This window comes from Pteronotus mesoamericanus, unplaced genomic scaffold (genome assembly GCF_021234165.1).
Source record: "Pteronotus mesoamericanus isolate MK-2021 breed Mesoamerican mustached bat unplaced genomic scaffold, CSHL_Meso_final scaffold_85, whole genome shotgun sequence".
Taxonomy (NCBI): domain Eukaryota; kingdom Metazoa; phylum Chordata; class Mammalia; order Chiroptera; family Mormoopidae; genus Pteronotus; species Pteronotus mesoamericanus.
The window spans coordinates 43,599,111-43,617,500 of record NW_026555329.1 but is presented as its reverse complement, the minus strand read 5'-3'; the positions used below and the strand labels follow the sequence as shown (position 1 = coordinate 43,617,500).

At 36.6% G+C, this 18,390-nt stretch overlaps 1 protein-coding gene and 1 pseudogene across 11 annotated transcripts in view; one reads left to right on the top strand and one right to left on the bottom strand.

Moving 5' to 3' along the window:
• SUGCT (succinyl-CoA:glutarate-CoA transferase) overlaps positions 1-18,390 on the bottom strand; it is a 976,712-nt gene that overhangs the window by 883,400 nt on the left and 74,922 nt on the right. The window lies entirely within an intron of this gene.
• Positions 3,011-3,387, top strand: LOC129062873 (40S ribosomal protein S24-like; annotated as a pseudogene).

The following is an 18,390-nucleotide window of genomic DNA, read 5'->3' as shown; positions in this document are numbered from 1 at the left end:
TTTGAGCATCAAAATAAATAATGGTAATAAGGGATTTTAACTGATTGAATAAAATATGAATACAAGAGTCCACATTTTTATAAATAAAGGAAATAGAAGGCAATTAATAAATGTAGTAGTGGTGGAATTAGAAAGTCGCTATTTAACAGCATTATTAATAATAGTAAACTCAAGCAAGAATCATCCATGACTGATAAGATAATGGATGATAGGTTGAACAAGTATCAGAACATTTACACAGTTACCAAGTATACCTCCTCTCCCAACATGCAATATATCCTTTTTACTATAAAGGGTAAAACAATAACTCTATATTGGAGAAACCTAGCAGATACCACCTTAACCCAACAATCAAAATTACAGTGCTAGTAATGGGACTAATTTATAGTATGTACCTCCTGATATGTACTGGCTTCTGCAGTGTGACTGTCGAAAGCATGTAACTTGAATCTATTCATGAGGAAACATCAGACAAATTCAAATTTAAGAACATTCTATAAATAATTGTCCTTCATTCTTTAAAAAGTATCAAGGTCATGAACTACAAAGACCCATGAACTATAATGAAAGACCCAGATCAAAGGAAGCTAAAGAGACATGACAATAAATGCAGTACAGATTTTGAGTTTTTATGCTATAAAGAACATTATTAGGACAACTGAAATATTAACAATAAGGTCTATAAATTATATAATAGTGTTATTTCAATGTTAATTTCCTCATTTGGGGAATTATACTCTGCTTACATAACAGAATTCCATGTTTTTATAAAACACAAAGAAATTTAGGGGTAAAAGGGCATCACAAGTCTGTTACTCTCATATGGTTCATAAAAAGTGTACATAGATTAGATAGATAAGAGAGAGAGAGGGGCAGAAAGAAGGATAAAGCAAAAAGTATTTGCATATCCATATCCAAAGAATAACAGACTATAAGTAATGCTCTTATAGTTAGAAATATAAGAGTTTGAACATGAACCTCTAGACCACTTCATTTGCCCCTATGCTTTAGGAAGAAGAAGAAGAGAGAGAGGCAACAGCAGCAAAGGTTAGGAATAGCTAACATTTTCTAAATGCCAACCACTTCACACACATCTCATTTAATCCTCACAATAACCCTAGAATTCTCAGATGAGAAAATTGTACTTGGAAAGGTTAAGTGAATTATCCAAAGTCACACAAATAGTAAGTGGCAGAGCCAATATTTCAACCAGCTGATAGGGAACAATGCTCTCTCCTCTCTTTGCTCTGCTTTAATCACAGTAGTTCCAACTTCATCTCTTTTAGGTTTCTGTGTAAGTTATTTGAGGAAAAGGTTTAAAGACAGTTAAAATAACTCTAAATACATGAATAAGTGCTCAGATCAAATAAATGTTGTGTGAGAGTCAATTGTATTATTATACTATTCTCCCTTACAATGTTCCAAGACTTTTTCCTAAAGATGCTATGAGAGTCTCACTAGAAAGATATAAGACTAAGGCTCCAAAGAGGTCAGGGAAAGCTAATTAAAACCACTACCAAGTCCAATGCCTTAAAGTAAAATTTGAGGAAGGAAAAGAACACCCATCACAGAGCTTAAACCCAAAGTAGGAACCTGGAAAGTCATTTCATTTCTAATTAATTAGTCACAACATTTTATTCCTCTAATATTGATTTGACAAATACCTACTGAATATCTACTATATGTAAATATTACTTTCAAAAAAATCAGTAGCACTTAGAAAAACCATTAGTGTTCAATAGTAACAGAATAGAACTCTTCATAGCCCCCACTTGCTAAGCAAAGTTTCTAATGCCTCCATGGTTGGGCACAGGCTAGAGAGGGTTGGAACAGAAGAAGTCAGCAGGAAAGGTCTTACTTAATTTTAACTATCATGGTGATCTAATGTTGGAGCTTTCTAGGATTGGTAGGACTTTAAAGCTTACTTGTCACCTGGGACACTTTAATAGGTTCCTCAAAACCTTCCTTACCCCATCAGTAAGGATCTCTTACTTTACAAGGTCTCTTTACACTGGTGAATCTATCTCTTTTCCAGCTGATCATTTCTGAGTCCTACACCTCAGCCCCAGGAATTATCAGTATAACACCAGCTTCCTTCTGCCCTTTTGAACAGTGTCTAAAACAACCACTCAATTGTTTTTCTCTTTCTCACCCTGATCCACAGAAAACATTGTCAGGACTGCAGTGGTTTCCTAAACCACAGCCCTCCAGACATCCTCTGATCCTCTAAATATCCAAGGCATGAGTCAATCACACATTAATCCAATTATATACCAACTTCCAGGGAACAAAAACCAAATCCTCCCAGAGGTTCCCATTCAAGGCCCTTTCCTTTGGATTGAGGTTATAAATTTGTAGAACTATTCCTTTTAAAACTATGTGTTCAATTAATTTTTTAACTTAAAAATTATGGAAATTCAAAAAAAATTATGGATATTCCCCTAAAATCTTAATGTAGTTATCTCAGAGTGGTGGTATTATAACTCATAATTATTTTCTTTTTGATAGTCTTCTATTTTCAAAGTTTTCCAAAAATGAGCATTTATCAGTTATGATTAAAAAAATAAGAGCTTTTTTAATTTAAAAACATAGTTAATGTAAATATCTGGTTTATTTTATAATTAAATCTCTAATAAATGATAATTACAAAGTATATTTCCCAATACTAAATGATGAAAACTGGGGGTGTTATTGTTTTGTTTTGTTTTTTGCTAAGAACATGACAAATTCTAAGAGAATATCTAACCATTCTTGTATCTTTGGTATCTTCACTGATGCTGAATATACTGATGCCAATAAAACAAAACAAAAATTGTCCATTAAATGTATCTTCAATATGAAAATGTAGTTCTATATCAATATACTTATATCTTCCTCATTATTTGAGCTAAACTAATAAGACAAATTTACATTACAATGACAAAGGAAAATAGTTCAAAACATTTTAACTAAAAACTTAAAAATAATAAAGCTCTTTTCCTCCTTGGCTGTTTGGAGATCTGCTGCCATCATGAATAATACAATAACTATCTGTAACCAGGAAGTTCATGACCAACAGAGTACTTCAGTGGAAACAAATGGTCACTGGGAAGGCAACAGTACCTAAGACAGAAATTCAGGATAAACTAGCCAAAATGCGTAAGACCATACCAGACATCATCTTTGTATTTGGATTCAGAACCCATTTTGGGTTGACAAGACAACTGTCTTTGGCATGATTTATGAATCCTTGCATTACACAAAGAAAAGTGAATCTAAGCACAGACTTGCATGATATGGCCTATTTGAGAAGACCACCTCAAAAAAACAGTGAAAGGAATTCAAGAATACAATGAAGAAAGTCAGGGGACTGCAAAGGCCAATAATGGTGTTGGCAAAAAGAAGTAGTGAAGATTCTTCAGTGACTTATCTGTGGTGATTGTGCAGATTTTTGACAAAGGATTAATAAACTGAGAACTTTAAAAAAAAAATGTTGTCAGTGGGAGTCAGCTCAGGTTTAAAATTTTTCTGTAGCTAACCCAAAAATAAATAATTTCGAATTTACCATGCTATTTTTAGAATAAAAAAACTAAGGTGAGGCTGGAATTATTTCATTGAAAATGCATATTTTTATTTATTTGTGGAATTTTACGAGGAATAGAAAACTTCCTACATTAAATGAAAAACTATAGCATAAAGAGTAGTTTCTGTGGCAGCCCTAAATTAAATGGACTTGATGAAGTGATTAGAGACCTTCAGATTTTGTCATCTTCACACACAACTTAGATTAAGCAGTGCATTCCTCCATCATCACTCAGGGAATATCACTTGGCCTGAAGGTCACATAACCTGAAAATACTCAGTAACAGACTATCACAAAAGCATCAAACAGTACCAAATTTCCCTCTGACACAATCAGATTCCAAAGCCAGCTTTAAGGTTTTAATTAATACTAACTTTGCACCAAAGGTGATATCTGTAACACTCTGGGATTATCAGTAGAGCCAGATGAAATATTAGGAAATGTTATTAAAAATGGTTCTTCTAATTTCTGTTTTAACATGGCAGCAAACTGCAATTCTAGTATGCTTCCTCTCAATATCCCACCAAAATACCTATGTAGACATGCAATTAAGATAAAAACTGGGGGGAAAAGAGAGAGAAAACATAACTTTAAAGGGAAGATAACATCACATTCCACGTTCAATGAAGAACTTCCACTAAAAGCATGATTAGTGCAAAGGATTAAGCACATTCTTTTTTTTTTTTTTTTTTCAAATACATTTGTCGCTGCCTACCCCCCACTACTTTCCCTTGCCCCCCCCCCTTCCCTCCCTCAGCTCTTCCCCTTTGGTTTTGTTCATGAGTCCTTGCTATAGGTTCCTTGGCTTTCCCCTTCCCTTCCTTTTCCCCGCCCCGCCCCCTTCCGTCTTGTCTCTGTTGATTCCTTTTCCTTTCAGTGTTGCTGGTCTTATTTTCCTTACATCTTTGTATTGTTGGTTAGGTTCCACTTATAGGTGAGATCATATGGTATTTATCTTTCACCCACTGGCTTATTTCGCTTAGCATAATGCTCTCCAGTTCCATCCATGCTGTCGTGAAGTTTAGTAGTTCTTTTTTTCTTTCTGCTGCGTAGTATTCCATTGTGTATGTGTACCATTACTTTTTGATCCAGTCATCTACTGATGGGCATTTAGGTTGCTTCCAACACTTGGCTCTTGTAAATTGTGCTGCTATGAACATTGGGGTGCATAGGTTCTTTTGAATTGGCGTTTTGGGATTCTTAGGGTATAGTCCCAGCAGGGGAATCACTGGATCAAAAGGCAGTTCCACTTTCAGCTTTTTGAGGAAATTCCACACTGCCTTTCACAGTGGCTGCACCAGTCTGCATTCCCACAAACAGTGTACTAGGGTTCCCTTTTCTCCACAGCCTCGCCAGCACCTGTTGTTTGTGGATCTGTTTATGATGGCCACTCTGACCGGTGTGAGGTGGTACCTCATGGTGGTTTTGATCTGCATTTCTCTGATGGCTAATGATGCTGAGCATCCTTTCAAATGCCTCTGGGCCCTCTGTATCTCATCCTTGGAAAAGTGTCTGCCCAGCTCCTTTGCCCATTTTTTGATTGGATTGTTTGTCTTCTTGGAGTGGAGTCGAGTGAGTTCTTTATATATTTTGGAGATCAAACCTCTATCTGATGTATCATTAGTGAATATATTTTCCCATATGGTTGGCTCCCTTTTCATTTTACTGATGTTTTCTAACTCTTTCAAAACACATTATATAACTCCTCTGTTCAAAAATCCCCTTGGACTTGCCATCATACTCAGAGTAAAGGCCAAAGTCCTGGGAAAGAGAAGATGGCAGCAGAAAAGCGGACAGCTCTGTTCATCTGCTCTCAGACACGGACCAGATTTAAAGTCAGAACACAGAGTGCAGACGGAGTGAAAGCATCTGTGATGGAGAGCACACACGGAGGATGCGTGGGGAGTGCCCAGGAACAGGTCGCCTGTGGGGCACCCAGGGACTGATGGTGTGGGCTTCCTAGGCAGACTGCCACTGCTGCCCAGCCCAGTGCTGCTGGCTACATGGAGTTGGGGCAACTGTAGATTGGCTCAGGATCCACAAGCTACTGGGGCGATGAGAGAAGGCCTCAGAGATGCGGGCTCCAGAAACAGCACAGCAGGGAGAGGCAGGCCCAAAGCTGAACACCTCTGGAGGGAGCAAGGACTGCATGCCATCATTGCCTTGTGTCACAGCAGAGCTAAGGAGATCTTCCCAACAACATCCAAGAAAGATTCAGAGAGAAACTTTATCTAGAATTGGTAGAGGCCCTTGAAGGAGATGGCCAACTCTGACTGGGAGACACTGTGTGGGGAGAGGGATCACAGGGAGAACAGGACTTCCAGGGACCCATGCTACAATATGGGGGCCATGGAGACTCTTTTAAAAGAGGGGCGGAGACATACTGGAGGCTTGGCAGGGATCTGGGAATGCAGGCTTGTGTGAGTGGACAGGACCCAGCAGCTTTGCTAACCAAAAACTCAGAGGCAGAGAAAACACTGAACAGGAGGACCCAACCCACCACAGCTCACAAGCAGAGGGCAGAGAAGAGTGGATGGAGAATTTGGGCCAAACCTCCTGTGAGAGAGCAGCAGGCTTGGGTCTGGAAGGCAGAAGCTTAATGCCTGAAATTTGCTCCAGTAAGACAGAGCCTTTCACACACAGGTGAATCCAACCCCCACCTGTGGGATTACAGGCTCAGCAGAGAGCCAATGTCACACCCAGGAGTTTCCTCCTGCTGTGCATATTATCTCAGGGGAAAGAAGAAAAAGGCCCTTTGCCAGACACTACATGCTCCATAGCTCCTCAGGCCCCAATTTACTAAACCCAGCAGAGCAAAGAAAATAGAGGCAGGGGCAACAGGACGCCATCTTCTCCTCTGCAAAGCTGTTTAACATTCATTTCATACCCTTTAAGTTTGGGCATAATGTGGCAGCAGGTTTTATAATATAGTTTATATCAAATCTCATATACTGCTCTTCCCTTCTCTTACTCCATACTCCCTCCTTCTTACTTCATATATTTGTTTTTAATTCTATTTTCTGTCTTGAGACAACTTGTTTCCATTCTGTACTATTACTATTGCTCTCCCCTCCAGTATCTCAAAACCAGCTGTGATTGTCATTAGTCATCTCGCTTTCTTTCTCTTGTTCTTAAAATATCTTGTTCTCTCTCCACCTTTATCAATCTTTCCTCATAAGTAGTGGATAAGGTGGTGGTTGTTACGGTTCTTCAATCTCACTTCTAGATCGTGACTATCTGTGTATTTCAAATCTCAAATTTCACTGTTCCCCTCTCCTATGCCATTCAACCTTCATCCTACCCTTACCTTTTTTATTTTAAATGTTAATGTTTTCCTGTGTTAGCTGAGTTTTCATCCCGCACTCTTAGCATTCCTCCTCCCTCTATCCTTTCAAAATCTCTTTCCTCTGGACATCTCTTCAACTCTTCTTCCTTTCCCTGGGCCCTCTTATTCCCAACCCACCTATATAAATCTTAACTCGCTAGTTGTTGATATCTCTGTGGTGGAGATAATTCTGCAATTAGGACCACATTATATATATTTTTGTTGCTGCTGCTGTTGTGGTAGTTGTCTGTTTTTTCTCTGACTAGATATACACAAATATATATATTTTCTTTAAATTTGTTTTAACCTAATACTACACACTTCTCCTCTCATACTCCATTCCACTTTCTCTCTTCCCTTTTTCAATTATGAAGTAAGTTTTCTTTCCCACTTTCCCTTGTCTCTATTCCCTACTCTTATTATTGCCCTTACCTCAACCCTCGCAAAATCTCTTTTCTTTTAGTTTGTCATCTCATATTGATTTTTCCTTTCTTATAATAGCCTTCATATCCTTACATATTTATTAATATGAGGACATTAGTTGTTGATAGTGTAATTATGAGTGGGGGATATCTTCACAGGTATGGATCTGTCTCCCAGGATGTTTGGTTTTTCTTCCAGCAGCACCTGTACAAAGTATACAAGACATAAAGGGTGGAGTGACTCTCAGTCAGTCAGTCAGTCAGTCAGCGGGAAGATGCCACCAAAGAATGACGCAACAACAATCAAAACCCAACTACAACCACATTAAAAGCATAAAAGGCAGAACAGAGCATTAAGCACAAGTAATCAAGAAGATTGCACCACTGAGTCCCACAGCTCTCTTCCTACAGATCATACAACGAAGAAAGGGAGTCAAAGCAGATAAATCTGACAAGCAGAAAAAAAAACAAGAGTCACCTAAAATGGGGGACAAAGAAACAACCTGCAATTGAAAGGAAAGGAGGAATACCCAGAAAGACTACTAAACAAAAGTGAGGCAACCAAACTATCAAACATCAAGCTCAACATAATGGTTACAAGGATGCTCAAGGAGCTCAGTGAGAACCTCAAAGAACTCCAAGGAAGGTACAAGGAACTTACTGCAAACTACAGCAACATGAAGAAGGATATATAAACTATCAATAAGAGACAGAAGGAAATGAAGAATACAATTTCTGAATTGAAGAACACAGTAGAAGGAATCCAAAGCAGCCTAGATGAAGCTGAGGACCGAATCATCAAGCTGGAGGACAAGGTGGAAAAAAGATCCCAGAAAGAGGAAAAAAATGAAAAAAGACTCCAAAAGAATGAAGAGTCATTAAGGCAAACGTAGGACAACCTGAAGCGTAATAATATCCTTATAATAGGGATACCAGGAGGAGAAGAGGATAAGAAAGGAATGGAGAACCTGTTTGAAAAAGTAATGATGGAAAATTTCCCTCATTGGAGGAGAGAAAAAGTCACATAAGCCCAGGAAGCACAGAGGGTCTCATTCAAGAGGAACACAATGAGGCCCACTCCAACACATCATCATCAAAATGGCAAATATCAAAGACAAACAGAGAATCCTAATGTCAGCAAGGGAGAAAGAGGTAGTAACATATAAGGGAGCCCCAATAGGGCTAGCAGCTGACTTCTCAACAGAAACACTGCAAGCCAGAAGGGAATGGCAAGAAATATTACAAGTCATGAAAAGCAAAGGCCTGCAACCAAGACTGCTCTACCCAGAAAGGCTCTCAATTAAAATGGAAGGTGAAATAAGGAGTTTTCCAGACAAAAGAAGGCTGAAAGAATACACCTCCACCAAACCAGCATTGCAAGATATGCTAATTTAGAAGAGGTGGTGCTAATTTAGAAGAAGCTTTAAATGACTTTTTGGTATTCTTAATCCAGTTTTTGATGAAATGTTTGTAGAATTTTTTTCCCTTAAAAAAAAAACAAAAAACCATTAACCCTTTTTTGATGTGTTGCAAATACTTTCCTATTCTATTACTTGTCCTTTAAGTTTTTTTATGTGTATATTACTGTATAGTCTTGACTGTTTAACATAGTCATATTATCAATATTTTACTTTTTAGCTTCTGGGTTTGAATATTTTCCTTGAGGGTAAGAAAATATTAGTTTATATTTTCTCCTAAAACTCCTTAGATTCTACATATTGATTTTTAACTCACTTGAATATTTCTTATATAATGTGTGAAATAGGACTCTATATTTGTTTTATTTCAAGTAATAGTAGTCCGTGCACCTTGTTTGTTGAATAAGCTTTATTTCCTCCATGAATTTGAAATATCAACTTAATCATATGTTACATTGTTAGACAGATTTATACATTTGTCTCTAGAATGCTCATTATATTTCATTGATCTACTTGATTATTTCTGTGCTGGTGTCATGTTGGTTTAATTGCTGAGACTTTATAATGCTTTTAAATTTTTTGATATTTTATAATTAACTTTGACATTTAAAAAATAAAATCAATCTGCATTTAGAAAGAAAGAAAGAAAGAAAGAAAGAAAGAAAGAAAGAAAGAAAGAAAGAAAGAAAGAAAGAAAGAGGGAGGGAGGGAGGGAGGGAGGGAGGGAGGGAACGCCTACCTTTTGCAACAACATGGATGGAACTGGAGAATATTAAGCTAAGTGAAATAAGCCAGTTGATGAAAGATAAATAACATAGGATCTCACCTATAAGTGGTCTCTATTCAACAAAATAAACTAACGAATAAAATAAACCACAGGCATGGAAACATGGAGCAGACTGAAAGTGACCAGAGGGAGGGGGAAAGAGGCCAATGGTGGAAAGAAGGAGAAGGGACTAGACAAAGAACATGTATGAATGACCCGTGGACATGGACAACAGAGTGGGAATTGACTGTGGGAGTGGGGGGTGGGGGTGGGATGGGTGGAAGGGGGTAATGGGGGAAAAACTGAGACAACTGTATAAACATGTATAAACATTGAATAAACATGATTTAAAATTTTTTTAAATTAATAATATTCCATTATACGTATATACTACCTTTTAATTATCTTTTATTGACTAATAAACACTGGGTTGCATCCAACTTTTGACCATTTTGAATAATGCCAGTATAAACATGCATGTGCATGCATCTGTTCATGTCCTTGCTTTCAATTTTTTTTAGTATATATACTCAGAGGAGGAATTGCTGGGTCATATGGTAATCCTATGTTTAATTTTTTTAAGGAACCTTCACTTTGGCTTATACCATTTCATATACTCACCAATAGTGCATAAGGGTTCCAATATCTCCTCATCCTTATCACCACTTTTAATAGCTACCCTAATGGGTATAAAGTGTTATCTTATTGTGGTTTTGATCTGCATTTCCCCAAGGAATAGTAATGTTGAGCATCTTTTCATGTGCTCATTGGCATTTGTATATCCTCTTCGAAGAAATGTCTATTTAAGTCCTTTGCCCATTTTTTAATAAGGTTATGTGTTAGACTAATCTTTCTTATAACCAAATATGTTTGCCGAAGTTTTTAAACTTTGGTATTTTTAACACGATAAACTTTGTGGGATTTTTGTTCTTTAAAAATCAGGGTCGCTGATTCCACAATCAGATATTCTATCAACATACTTGATCTTTCAGGGTACATTACAATTACTTTTTTTTAAGTCTCACTTGAGGACATTTTTTTCATTGATTTTTAGAGAGAGAGTAAGGGGGGAAAGGAGAGAGAGAAACAACAACTGGTTGCCTCCATACTCACCTGGACTGGAGACCTTACACAGCAGGACTGGGATCAAAGCCGCAACCCAGGCATGTGCCCTGACCGGGAACGTAACCCGCAACCTTTCAGTTACCGGGTGATGTTCCAACTAAATAAGGCACACCATCCAATGCCATGACTATTACTTATTCAAAATACTTTTTTGATCTTTGTGATTAAAGATACTATGGTTCAAATAAAGGGCTGAAAACTATAATACTGCACTATGCTTGCTTGGAAGGACATCCACAGAACAGGAAAATAATCATTAGCATTTATAAAATAAATGCTAAATAAATTTTACCTAACATTTATTTTTTATGTTATTTACATTATTTTTGTTCAAGTATTACATTGCTTCTTATTTAGCATTTATTCTTTAAAATTATGGATTTATTTCCCAGGCCTATTACCAAAAGGAGAAACAATTCGGTTCTGACAAGAGTTTTTGGATGGTGGTTAATTCTTGGCATGTTTATCTGGCCTGAGCTGACACATTCAACTTGTGAAAATTTTTAAGTAACCATTGATTTAAAATTAACTAACATTGTCATCTTTTTCCCTTTTGTTGGTCTCTGGTCCCAAAAGGGTTCTTTAAATTGGGAGCCATTATATCCATATAATAGAAATTATATGAAATAGAAACCAAACGTAAAACCAACTGATTCTAGATTTACGTCATATTTCTAGGCCCAGGCTATGTCTTTGCTTCTGGAACTTTAAGGCATTGAGGAGATAGTTTAAACCCCTTTTCAAGTGTTGGATTTCTCTTTTGTTGACAAATAGTATAAGAAAAATCAAAGTATCTGGTAATTGGAATAGTTCAAACATACATTTACATGTATAAAACCATGCCATGAGATGGTACTTACTGCATATCCATAATGACACGCAGTAGAGTTCTTTTTAAGAAGAGCAATTTTGTCTCCTTTAACATAATGATGAATCATTTTGTCCATGTTTCAATTCAGTAGATTGTAGTAATCCCACATTTTCATAAAGAGTTTCCTAGGAAAACTATGATAATGTTCCTTATCTCAGTAACAACTCAGAGTCACCTTTAACGTGGTACTTGCTACTGGAAAAAGATACTTAGAAAGTATGTATATGGAGGAATTTGGCCTTTTCATTTGTGTTTAAATAATTAAAAATGTATAGGGAATTAGTCAAAACACTAATATTATCTCTTCAATACTTAAAAACTTTGAAGACAGATGTCTCAGGTTTACTCTACTTAATATAATTTTTTATCACCTGAAAAACATATTTATTCAACAAAATCTGAATTTAAGAATGTTCAGACAGGACTCTCTTGCCTCAATTTCAGCTGAGGCTTCAAACCTAGAAAGAAAGTACGAACCCAGAAAGAATGTACTAAGTGCCAGAACATAATGCAAGTCATGCTAAAACACTATAAAACCAGTTTTGCTGCTCTTAGTTTATCATACACTTGAGAGTACACAAGAAAAAGGTAGAAAGGTAAATAAAACTTTAGCAAGGATGTCCTTAGAAAGAATTATCATTTCACCCTGTAACAGGCTACATCCCCTTAACTTCAAGCCACATAAGGGTACTTTATAAAAAGCACCTGAAATCTTGACGTGCGTTCTGAGAATCTGAGATTACCTAAAAACTAAATACGGGCTTTAAAGTATGTCAAAAGCAAGAGGTTATGGTTACCTCAGTTAAAGGCAGCAGAACTAACTGGAGAACTAAGAGGAGAAGAAAATTTTATTAAAGGGCATACGCACTGTTCCTACCATAAAAGTAGTCTAGACAAAAATATAATGTAATGTTTATCCTTCTGGAAAGAAAGAATAATGAAGGTAACAAGAAGAAAAAATAAATATTTTAAAATGTGGTGGAGAAAATTCATACTGCTAAATTTTTATAATGAATGACATGCTCTGAAGATGCAAAGGAAACAAGGTAAAACTTTAAATTAAGAAAATGCCGATATAACTCTAAAAGTATAGAGAGGTATAGAATGGTTGCTTTATTAAAAAAAGATTTCTTAAAACATATAAATAGGTCCTTTCACAGATTCTCTTTACCCAGTGGTACACAGAAAACACTGCAGTTCTTTCAAAAAGTAAATCCTAATGAATTATAGCTTTTTAAACACTGCCCCCTAGTGTTCATACTCAGCTTCCTCTGAAAAGATAAAAGGATTGAGCTAATGAAAATAATCAGGTCCCTTCCTCCCTTTTGTTCAGTCTAGCATTTTTGTCCTGCAGACATTTCACAGCCTGAAGAGATCTCAACCACACAACTGTCAAGTGCGTTAAAGTAAATTTCCTAACCACTCTACGATTACTCTCACAAGCAATAAGGCCTACATGGGTGTGAGAATAGACAATTTGTGCTTGGACAGCACTAAAAAGACAGTAATACCACTGGGAAACATCAGGAAAGTCTAGGATCCCAATCATAAAATGTGCAACTTTAGGCTGATATAATCAGTCTTACTATAAAATAAAAACAAACACTGATTATCAAGAATATAAAACTTCTAAAAGAGATGGTCCGTGCTGTATGTACATACAAACTCATAAATGACCTTTGCTTGCTTCTAAAAGAATCTGTTGAAATTTAGACTCCCTAATGAACAAATTTCAAGACTTCCAACCAATACAAATATGATTAACAACAAATAAGAGAATAGGAAAAACATATTATTCTTAACTAGAGCTGGTCACTGTCTTTTAAGCACAAAATCCATGTCATTACTTAACAAATGATGATATCACTTAACATATGTTTAAGTATGAAAAGCATAGAGGCACTTAATACCAAGTCAAGAAGCTTGAGCTTTTTAAACATGGAGAATATTATGTTCAATAAAATTTGCCAAAGACAAATACTATATGATCTCCCTTATATGTAGAATCTAAAGTAGTTAAACACAGAAATAGAGTGGAATGGTGATTACCAGCAGCTGGCAGGAGGTAGAAATAGGGAGATACTGGTCAAGGAGTACAACATTTCCATTATGCAAGATAGTAAGTTTTGGAGTACAGCATACAACACCGTGACTATAGTTGACAATATTGTATTATGTACTTAAAGTTTAAGAGAGTAGATCATGGATATTCTCAACACAAAACAAAGACAAGAAAGAAACTGATAACTGTACAAGGTAATGGATATGCTGATTGTCTTTGTTGTAGTAAAATACTGCAGTATAAAATTTCACAACTACACATATCATGAGGTTGCATATCTTATATAATTTTTGATTGTCAATATACCTAAAAAAAAGCTGGAAACATTTTATTAATAGAGTCAATTCTCTGCTAAAGAAAAGAAAAGAAAAAACAAGAAGAAGCCTGAGTTTTAAACCAGTCTGACATTAAATAATAACTGTGTGACTTTAGGTACTTTAGCTATTCTGGATCTGTTTCTTTATCAGGAAGTAAAGGAGATGGTACTGTACAGGTGTCTTTCTAATGATTTTTAGGAGGTGTGGACATAGAGAATCATAGAATTATGAGATATTTTTTCAGACTGCTCATACCTCTCCCCATCACCTCTTTATTCTACCCCATCCCTATTACTCAAAAGCATATACCTCATTCTCCCCTTAGCTGAAAACTTCTGAATTATATAATCTCTCTTTCAGGCCCTTTGTTGCATTAAAATTTTAATACAGTATCTGAAGAACTGAAAGAAAACTTAGAGATTCTCCAGTCATAAGCTATGGCCCGAAGAACTTTTGACTTTAACCATAGCTAGTTATAAATGTGGAACTTTGGGAAGTGTGAGCCTTCCCAAATGGATTACCTATTTATTTGGCTACAGGCTGTGAAAAAATGCATTATCATTCTCAATCTTCACCCTTCTCAGAATCCATGTCCTTAGCCATGTGACTTTGTAGTTCCTGCTACTAGAGTAAAATATATGAGTGTTTCATTATCCATTAGTATTGGGCTTGGTCATGTGACTTTCCCTGACCAAAGGAACATTAGCAGATGTGATATGAGGAGAGGCTTTCTTGCTTGTGAGATTGGGCTTTTTTTCTTGTGCTCTTGCCTGTCACTAAAGGAGTGTACATTTGGTAGCCACTGGTCTAAGGAATATAAAAGACATGCAGAACAAACCAGGCCCAAACCTGCTATTTGGAGCCAAAACAAATCAGTCTAAATCATCTGAATCCCAGACAGCCCACATGCATGAGAATAAGAAATAAATACTTACTGTCATAAAAGACTGCATTTGTTATATATGTGCAGTGTTTTTATAATAGGAGGGCAATTCAGAAGATAATATTTTACCTATTTTTCTATCTTAGACCTCAACATTTCCACTGAACTGCAATATTTTAAGTAAAAATTCCTGACTCATAGTACATCTGAAAAAGAGTCAGATCCAATAGAGGAGTCATCTGCTATGTACATAACCTGTCTCTCATGTTGATTCAGTAGAGAAGTTATTGATCACTGGACTCTTCATCCTATCTAAAATAATAACAACCAGTGAAACTTTGCATTTATAATTTACTTTATAGGAAAATACCACTACACGGAGAAAAGCACCAAGGGGTGTCCAAACCACGGCCCACAGACTGCAAGCAGTCCAGGATGGCTATGAACAAGGCCCAACATAAAATCGTTAATATACTTAAAATCTTTTTTTTTGCTCATCAGGTTTCACTAGTGTTTGTGTATTTAATGTGTGGCCCAAGACAACTCTTCTTCCAGTGTGGCCCTGAGAAGCCAAAAGGTTGGACATCCCTTTAGACCAAAGTAATATGTCATAGTCAAAGTATTAAAATATCTCAACCTAATGTACAGAAACAGGAGTATTTTGATTATGATTTTGAGTAATAAATATTTCGAACATAACATGTTTTTGTGGTTTTTATAGTATAACAAGATTTTCAAATACATATCTACTTTAAGATAAATTTATTGAAATATAAGGAGTCAAGTTTTTGCTTAATTCTCTTTTAAAACCTTTTTAAATGTAGTCAATCCCTTCCTGCCTTGGGAAAAATCCTAAAACATAATTTCTATAATTGTATATTTACTTCATAGTTCTGGCTCTTTTCGTACCTTAAAGTAATGATCACTATAGAGTGCTAAGGATGAACTAAAGAAGAGATAAGAGGTTAGGCCAACTATACATTAATCCCACACTATCCTCTCACAGTTTATTTGGAAAATATCAGCATAATATTTACCACTTACATTATCTCCAAAAAGTGGAATGTAGAAAAATGGCAGCTATTAAAAACTCTTTAGTCAAGTTCTAATTACTTATTTATTGATTCAGTAAACTCTTGTGGAGTCCATGCCATGAGCACTACACTGTGCATGGAGCTGAGAATAAAATAAGAGCCTACAGGATAGTGAAGGAGACAGGAAAATAAAAGAGGTAAATATAAAATGTGATAGAAAACAGCCAACACAATCTTCAAGGATCAAGACTGTCTACACTGAAGTAATCTGCATCCTAAAGGACATTTATTTTTTTTAATTAATTTATTTTTTCAACTACATTTATCTCTGCCTTCCACCCACCACTTTCCATTGCCCCCTCCCTCCATCCTTATTTTCGTTGCATCTTTGTATTGTTGGTTAAGTTCCGCTTATAGGTGAGATCATATGGTATCAGTCTTTCGCCCGCTGGCTTATTTCGCTTAGCATAATGCTCTCAAGTTCCATCCACGCTGCCACGAAGTGAAGTTCTATTTTTCTTTCTGCTGCGTAGTATTCCATTGTGTATGTGTACCATTACTTTTTGATCCAATCATCTACTGAGGAACATTTAGGTTGCTTCCAACACTTGGCTCTTGTAAATTGTGCTGCTATGAACATTGGGGTGCATAGGTTCTTTTGAATTGGCGTTTTGGGATTCTTAGGGTATAGTCCCAGCAGGGGAATCACTGGATCAAAAGGCAGTTCCATTTTCAGCTTTCTGAGGAAATTCCACACTGCCTTTCACAATGGCTGCACCAGTCTGCATTCCTACCAGCAGTGGACTAGGGTTCCCTTTTCTCCATAGCCTCACCAGCACCTGTCGTTTGTTGATCTGTTTATGATGGCCATTCTGACCGGTGTGAGGTGGTACCTCTGTGGTTTTGATCTGCATTTCTCCAATGGCTAGTGATGCTGAGCATCCTTTCAAATGTCCCTGGGCCCTCTGTATCTCTTCTTTGGAAAAGCGTCTGCCCAGGTCCTTTGCCCATATTTTGATTGGATCGTTTGTCTTCTTAGAGTGAAGTCAAGTAAGTTCTTTATATATTTTGGAGATCAAACCTCTATCTGATGTATCATTAGCAAATATATTTTCCCGTAGAATTGGCTCCCTTTTCATTTTGCTGATGTTTTCTTTAGCCGTGCAGAAGCTTCTTATTTTGATGAGGTCCCACTTGTTTATTCTTTCCTTTATGTCCCTTGCTTTAGGAGACATATCGGTGAAAAAAATGCTGTGTGGGATATCTGAGAGTTTCCTGCCAATGTTCTCCTCTACGACTTTTATGGTGTTGCCATTTTATATTTAAGTCTTTGATCCATCTTGAGTTTATTTTTGTGTATGGTGTCAGCTGATGATCCAATTTCAATTTTTTGCATGTAGCCGTCCAGCTCTCCCAACACCATTTGTTGAATAGGCTATTATTGCTCCATTTTATGCCTGTGTCCCCTTTGTCAAGTATTAGTTGCCCATATAGACCTGGGCTTATTTCTGGGCTTTCTATTCTGTTCCACTGGTCTATAGGTCTGTTCTTGTGCCAGTACTAGATTGTTTTGAGTATAGCAGCTTTGTAGTACAGTTTGATGTCCGGTACTGTGATCCCTCCTACTTTATTTTTCTTTCTCAAAATTGCAGCGGCTATCTGGGGTCATTTATGGTTCCATATAAATTTTTGAAATGTTTGTTCTATTTCTGTGAAATATGTCATTGGTATTTTAATAGGGATTGAGTTGAATCTATAAATTGCTTTGGGTAGTATGGACATTTTGATGATATTAATTCTTCCAATCCATGAGCATGGTATATGCTTCCATTTATTTGTGTCTTAATTTCTTTCTTCAATGTTGTATATGTTTCTGCATACAGGTCTTTTACCTCCTTGGTTAAATTTATTCCTAGGTACTTTATTTTTCTTGTTGCTATATTGAATGGTATTTTTTTTCTGATTTCTTCTTCTGTTTCATTGCTGGTGTACAAAAATGCCTTCGATTTCTAAATATTGACTTTGTATCCTGCTGTTTTGCCAAATTCACCTATTAGGTTGAGGAATTTTTTAGTAGAATCTACAGGGTTTTCTATGTACACTATCATGTCATCTGCAAACAATGATAGCTTTACTTCCTCCTTTCCTATTTGGTGCATCTTAAAGGACATTTAAAGTGACAGCTAAAGGACAAAGGGAGGGTGACCAAGTTTGGTGGAGAAATAAGCGTCCCAAGCTTGGGAATATGATGTGCAAATGCCCTGATGAGAAAGCATGGTGAATTTAGGCAATGAAAGTAATTCAGGTCAATATGTGCTTTATACTTTAATCTTTCTGCTTAAATTGCCAACACTTAAAAGCTTAAACTGTTTATGAATATAGACACTTCCTTCCCTTGCTTTCCAGGAGGTTCTCCCCCATCTCGCTGACAATTCGTTCCCAACCTTCTTCACTGTGTTCTCGTCAGTGCCCAAACATTGGCGTGCACCATAGTCAATGGAGTGCACCAGGCTTGGCCCCTTGAACTCTCTTTTCTCTGTCTATACTCCCTCTCTAAATGATCACAGCCAGACTTCAAAAACCATTTCGTTGATCATAGTTATCA